The sequence below is a fragment of the Podarcis filfolensis genome, assembly GCF_964270895.1.
Source record: "Podarcis filfolensis genome assembly, chromosome: 17".
Lineage (NCBI taxonomy): Eukaryota > Metazoa > Chordata > Lepidosauria > Squamata > Lacertidae > Podarcis > Podarcis filfolensis.
In genome coordinates this window covers 7,679,450-7,686,840 of record NC_139621.1, presented here as the reverse complement: position 1 = coordinate 7,686,840, position 7,391 = coordinate 7,679,450, and the positions used below count along the sequence as shown (strand labels likewise).

At 46.2% G+C, this 7,391-nt stretch overlaps 1 protein-coding gene across 1 annotated transcript in view; it reads right to left on the bottom strand.

The window, feature by feature from the left end:
- RLN3 (relaxin 3) overlaps positions 1 to 7,391 on the bottom strand; it is a 115,574-nt gene that overhangs the window by 15,946 nt on the left and 92,237 nt on the right. The gene's annotated exons all lie outside the window — the stretch shown is intronic.

Sequence of the window (7,391 nt, the reverse complement as noted above, 5' to 3'; positions counted from 1 at the left end):
CTGGGACCACTAGGGTGTTGCTATTTATGGACCTTAAGGTCCTCCGTGGGGCATACCGGGAGAGGCGGTCCCGTAGGTACGAGGGTCCTAGGCCGTGAAGGGCTTTAAAGGTCAAAAGCAGCACCTTAAATCTGACCCTGTACTCCACCAGGAGCCAGTGCAGTTTGAAAAGCACTGGGTGAATATGCTCCCATGGCAGGGACCTTGTGAGGAGCCTCGCTGCAGCATTCTGCACCCGCTGGAGTTTCTGGGACAGCTTCAAGGGCAGCCCCGCGTAGAGCGAATTACAGTAGTCAAGCCTGGAGATGACCGTCGCATGGATCACTGTGGCCATGTCGGGGCGGGAAAGGTAAGGGACCAACTGCATTCTACATGAGTTGTGGACCTGGGGAGAATCAAGCTTTCTTCACCAGCAGAATTTCTGACCCCCTTCCTATAGAGACTCCAGGGAAGTGGGGGGACATGGGAACTCCCTCGGGCAGGTCTTGCTTTCACCAGGCTAGTAACACCCCCTGCCTCTGATATACACTAACATTCTTGCCCCATATATTCACGGCAGAGACAGAATTCCTGCTCCGTGCTCAGAACATTCCTTGCATTATTTTTTGGTGGAAAAGCATCATACAAATAAATCAGGATCAGGAACGATAGGCCTTTTAATACTTGTAAACCACATTTCTCAACGAGCAGTCACAGAACTTGGTGGGCCTGTCAAGGTTTCTGGTTGGCCACTGTGTGAAAACAGAATGCTGGACTAAGGTAAGGTAAAAAAGGTAAAGGACCCCTGGATGGTCAAGTCCAGTCAAAGGCGACTATGGGGTTGTGGTGCTCATCTCGCTTTCAGGCCGAGGGAGTCGGCGTTTGTCCACAGACAGCTTTCCAGGTCATGTGACCAGCATGACTAAAACGTTTCTGGCACAACAGAACATCATGACAGAAGCCAGAGTGCACAGAAATGCCATTTACCTTCCTGCCACAGTGATACCTATTTATCTACTTGCATTAGTGTGCTTTCGAACTGCTAGGTCAGTAGAAGCTGGGACAGAGCAACGGGAGCTCACCCCGTCACGGGGATTCGAACCGCCAACCTTCTGACTGGCGAGTCCAAGAGGCTCAGTGGTTTAGACCACAGCGCCACCCACATCTAGTGCTGGACTAGAAAGGCCATGATCTGATCTGGCTAGGCTCTTCTCATCAACAGCAGTTTACATTTCAGCTTCTGTGAGAAAGCACAAATACCAATGTGGTATACAAGCATTCCCCCCCCCCCACTTATGCAGGGTTTTCGTTCTGGGCCCCTACGTGTGTAAGTGAAATCGTGTAAACTGGGGAGCACCCTCTAAAAAGCCTCTAAATACCTTCCTGTTTGGGCTGAACTACCCATTAGATGCCAATGCATGCCTAGCTGTTGTTTGTGGATGGAACAGGTGAGGCTTGTCCCTCCTAATAGTTATTTCCTTCCCAGTTCCTGGTCCAAGAGTCCCCTTTGCGGTGACTCCAACTTCAGGCAGGTGTCAAGCAGGTGAACCAAAGGCTGACCCATCATGAGGCTTATTGCCTTACGCTGTTAGCCCAGAAATGGAAGCAAGAAGAAATTCCGACGAAAGAAGAATGGCAGACGAAAATAATGGACCATGCAGAATTGGACACAATGACAGGAAGGATTCGAAACCTGTGGGACCAGAGATTTACAGAAGATTGAAAGAAGAATATGAATTATTTGAAGAGCAACTGTAATCAACAAATTATGCTAGTAGGACTACAAGAAGTTTTTTAAGGAGAAATATACGAAGCGTTACAAAGTAGAAAAAGATAGAGATATTGGTTATGAGTTTGAAATGTAATAGGGAAAATAAGAAATGCCTACTAAGAGATTAGATTGGAAAATTTTCAGACAGGACTGATGGAAGTCAAAAAAATTGAATAAGATGTAAAAGTATGTTTAATTACTGTTGAAAATGATATGTTAAAAAACTAATAAAAAATTATATACAGTATATAAAAAAGAGGCTTATTGCCTTACGCACAGGGAGAGGGGCCTCTCCCAACTGGCATTGCCTCCAGGAGTTTCCCAGCGTGAGACCTGTCCCTTCAATGGTTCTTTTGCTGCCACTCGATAAAATGCAAATCAAGAGAACAAATAGTGTCTATGCTCCTGGCTTAAGGAAGGTGCAGCACGGAATTTTAGGCAAGGCTCTAAGAAAAATTGAATTTGGAGTGGGGGAATAGTTGGCTAAAAAGCAGGAGGAGGGCTGTATGATTTTGTGGCTTTTTGGGGGGGGCATGCTGTAATACACTGGCCATTTCATCCTTCCCAGGGAGGATTCCAAGGGGAGATTAAAGAAGGACAGGAACAAAGGCAGAGCTTTTAGGGTTGACCTTTTGCCATTGTGCTCCCAAGCTGCCCCAGCACATGATCTAAGGCAGGGGTCAGCAACCTTTTTCAGCCGGGGGCTGGTCCACCGCCCCTCAGACCATGTGGTGGGCCGGACTATATTTTGAAGAGAGAAAAAATATGAACAAATTCCTATGCCCCACAAATAAACCAGAGATGCATTTTAAATAAAAGGACACATTCTACTCATGTAAGAACACGCTGATTCCCGGACCATCTGCGGGCCGGATTGAGAAGGCGATTGGGCCTTATCTGGCCCCCAGGCCTTAGTTTGCCTACCCATGATGCAATCGGTGCAGGTAATGCTACACACACACACACACACACACACACACACACACAGTCATACCTTGGAATTCAAACTGAATCCGTTCCAGAAGTCCGTTCAACTTCCAAAACGTTTGGAAACCAAAGCACAGCTTCTGACTGGCTGCAGCAAACTCCTGTAGCCAATCGGAAGCTGCAAAAGCCCCTTCGGATGTTCGGCTTCCAAAAATAGTTTGCAAACTGGCCCCCGGGCCTTAGGTTGCCTACCCCTGATCTAAGGGCTGCACCCCGGCATCTTGTTTTATAAAGCCACGTGTTCTGCAGTGCTGCTGCCCCCCCACCAGTCACAGGCAGCATCACCCCTGAAAAGACTGCAGCTGTGTGCCATGAGACTGGCAGAAGGGGGGGGGGGTTGGGGGGGCGGAGAGAGAGAGAGCCAGCTCAAGTTCTGTTGTTTGATGGGATTAGAGGACGCTCAAGGACTTGAATAAGTGCGATCAGGCTGAGAGGCTTTGCACAACCACCCTTCCCTGCCCAGCACAGACTGGATCCACTCCCTGCCCCCCCCTCCCCGCGTGCAGGTTGGAGGCAGGCAGGCCTGGTACGCTGAGGTACCAAGCTCAGTGCTGCTCCTTCGTGGGATCTGAGAGTCACAAAGTCACCCCGTGCCTGGCGACGTTATGATTATCCAGGCTGGAACTGGGGAAATCCAGATTCCAGAGCCTCCGGCGATTGGTAGGAGGAAATGTTCCTTCAAAAGTGTTTCACGTCACCCAGGAGAGATTGGGATCAGTTCTGTGAATGGAAGGGGGAGGAAAGCTCCGAGGGAAAGAGAGGCAGGGCCCAAGGTCAACCACGCAGGGTGAGCGTGATGGCACCCACATCTATTTTTATATATATATATAAATTTTTTACTAGTTTTCAACATATCATTTTCGACAATAATTAAACGTACTTCCATCAATCACATCTGAAAATTTTCCAATCTATTTACTTGATTTACATTTCTTATTTTCACTGTTGTTGTTGTTTAGTCGTGTCCGACTCTTCGTGACCCCATGGACCAGAGCACACCAGGCACTCCTGTCTTCCACTGCCTCCCGCAGTTTGGTCAAACTCATGCTGGTAGCTTCGAGAACACTGTCCAACGATCTCGTCCTCTGTCGTCCCCTTCTCCTTGTGCCCTCCATCTTTCCCAGCATCAGGGTCTTTTCCAGGGAGTCTTCTTTTCTCATGAGGTGGCCAAAATATTGGAGCCTCAGCTTCAGGATCTGTCCTTCCAGTGATTTCCTTCAGAATGGAGAGGTTTGATCTTCTTGCAGTCCATGGGACTCTCAAGAGTCTCCTCCAGCACCATAATTCAAAAGCATCAATTCTTTGGCGATCAGCCTTCTTTATGGTCCAGCTCTCACTTCCATACATCGCTACTGGGAAAACCATAGCTTTAACTATACGGACCTTTGTTGGCAAGTTATTTTCACTATTACATTTGAATCTCAAGACTAATATCTCTCTTCTTTCTCTTCTTTGCAATATTTAATAGACGGCACCCATATCTCAGAGTGCCACTGCCGGGGGAGCAGAGGTGAAAGTGAGGCACAGACATATTTAGGGGTGCCAATGAAGCAGCATGTGTTTGATGCACCTCACATTCCTTTGCATGTGGTCTGTGAACTGGGGCCCAGCATGCTTTTTCCCACCGCAAGGGAGCCTTAGATGCCTTTTCCAGATCATGAGGTACAGCTGCTTGAGATGGTCAAATGCCAGGGGCTGGCAGTGAGAACTACATCACCACATTGCAGGAGGACCACAACTTCTCTCAATAGCCACACACTTGGTTTCATCCATAGTCCCTCGTTCTGTTTTTAAAAAAAACATTTTATTGATTTTATGTACAATCTTTACAACAGAGGACTTTACAACCAAAATAAACCAAGACAGAAGCAATAACATGACTCTCACTTTTCATTTGTACTAAATTTTTCTCAGATTTCCTTATTTTACTATTCTTTAACTTAAATCTTCTTTTAATTCCTTGTTCTTAACCTCCTAAATTGCATGTTTGTCCTCTACAATTTTCCAATTACTGCCTTATACCTCCCTCCCCCTTTACCCATTACAGTGGTACCTCGGGTTAAGAACTTAATTCATTCTGGAGGTCCGTTCTTAACCTGAAACTGTTCTTAACCTGAGGTACCACTTTAGCTAATGGAGCCTCCTGCTGCCGCTGTGCCGCCGGAGCACGATTTCTGTTCTTATCCTGAAGCAAAGTTCTTAACCCGAGGTACTATTTCTGTGTTAGCGGAGTCTGTAACCTGAAGCGTCTGTAACCCGAGGTACCACTGTACTTCCCTTCAGCCATGTGCGATCTTCTCTTCATACTGTTATTTCTTGTTGTGTTGATAGCTATTAAGTTTGTTTTTCCATTTGTATTGTAATATTCTCTTGTATCCTTGCATACTTCAGGCTACTGCATGTTAAATTTAAGCTCTGAAACCAAATCTTATCATATATTCCTGTACGCATTCCCATTCTTTGTAAATTCTGGGCGTCTGCCTTCTCTAAGCACTGCTAGAAGTTCTTTCCTGGTTATTTTTATGCTGCCTTTCTGCAAAAAGATTGAAATGCATGAAGCAAACAAAATCATGAAAGCATACGTACTCTGGGGCAGCCTGTCTTGCCCTGGCTTCCAAAGCATGGGTTATTTGCAGTAAATGGACCGTAAGAGATTTCTTTTTGAAAAAATGAAGAGCGCTTAATCTTCCAGAATCCAGAGGATCAAATTATGTTGCTTGTTGGCAGCAGCTCAGGTACATTCTAAAGATCTTAGATGCAACTACCCAGGACTTTGCTTAGCCCAGGCCGCAAAGCAGAGGGACCTTCTGAATTAAACGACAATATAGAGGGGGATTGCCCTGGGAAATTGTTATGTAATGAGTTGAATAGGATCCAAACTGCAGCAGTCTGATTGGTCCTAGAACAATAGGATCCAAAAGGCAGCAGTCTGATTGGTCCTAGAACAATAGGATTCAGAATGCAGCAGTCTGATTGGTCCTAGAACAATGCAGCAGTATGATTGGTTGGCAGGAACCACCCAATCATGCTCCAGATAGAAGTGAATCCACAACCTGATTGGCTTACAGTAGAATTACGGATTTAGCCAATCATATGCAGCCCATTGTGTAAATAATGTATATAAAGCAGATACTTTGAGGGGACTTTCATTCATTCCTCCTCACCACTATGAGCTGAATAAAGAGCATGAAATCACTTTGCGACTCTGAGTATATTTCAGAAATACACCCACTTCAAAAAGTTTGGCGGTAGTGTCATAGATTATATCTTAATCTCAAGATCTGCATACAAGTTTGTCACGGAGTTCCAAGTGGGCTATAACATTGAAAGCGACCACTTACCCTTAACTCTGGCTTTTGCAGGTCCGCTCCTCAACAATTCTATCGTAAAACCGCAATATATCCCTAATGCAAATCTTGGCATATCCACAGCTAAAAGAATCAGATGGGCCCCCCTACTGAACACAGCCCTGACTCATCTTCTTCAAACAGCTGAGCTAAAGGACATCCATACTGCGATTATATCCGCTAACTCCGCTGCTGAGACCATGGAACTATTAAAGACACTCACCGAAAGGCTAAAACTACACTTAACAACCGTGATCCAAAATACTGCCGCAAAAAGGTTAACGGAATTTGCCACCTGGTTTGACTCCGAGTGCAGACAGGCAAAGGGACACCTGCAGAGAGCTTACCATAAATATAGGACCTCCAGGTTGCCTCTCTGATTTACTGCATACATTTCTCTTCGACGGAATTACATTCAATAACTTTTACTATTTGGAAAGGCTGTTATTTGACTGGGGAGAGGAAAGGAATCGAGTGCACTCCAATATACACGGACAAATTAAATATTACATTCCATTTCTTACAAATATTCACTATATTAAACATTCTGTTCAATACCACAGACATAGGCACAAGTTAGTGACAGAGATTTACCAGGGACAGAAAACAGGATAAATAAAGGCGTTTGGAGCATATGCAGACTTCAGGTTCAGAAACTGATTCCTGGTGCTCACAGTGCACCCTTTCCAAACAGAAAGAGGCAGGAAACCAGTGGCTGGGTCTGTCCCCAGTTGACTTTTCTACTCTTTTTCTGTATGACTGGTTTCATACCTAGATTGTCACAGAGGAACAGATCTCTGCCTTCTTTCACGCCCTGTTGTTTTTCTCTCTCCCCGCCCCTTCCACCCATCTGCCAAAGACTTTTCACAAACCAGGAGCTCATCTAGTTGAGCCAATACTTCCCAAATTCAGATCTTTCCCACCCTAGTGGCCTCAAGTGCTCCTGTGAGATTGCTGCTCAGCAATCATCTGAAAGCTGAATTATAAAGGTAAAGGGACCCCTGACCATTAGGTCCAGTCGTGACCGACTCTGGGGTTGCGGCGCTCATCTCGCTTTATTGGCCGAGGGAGCCGGCGTACAGCTTCCGGGTCATGTGGCCAGCATGACTAAGCCACTTCTGGTGAACCAGAGCAGCGCACGGAAACGCCGTTTACCTTCCCGCCGGAGTGGTACCTATTTATCTACTTGCACTTTGACGTGCTTTCAAACTGCTAGGTGGGCAGGAGCAGGAACCGAGCAACGGGAGCTCACCCGGTCGCGGGGATTCAAACCGCCGACCTTCTGATTGGCAAGTCCTAGGCTCTGT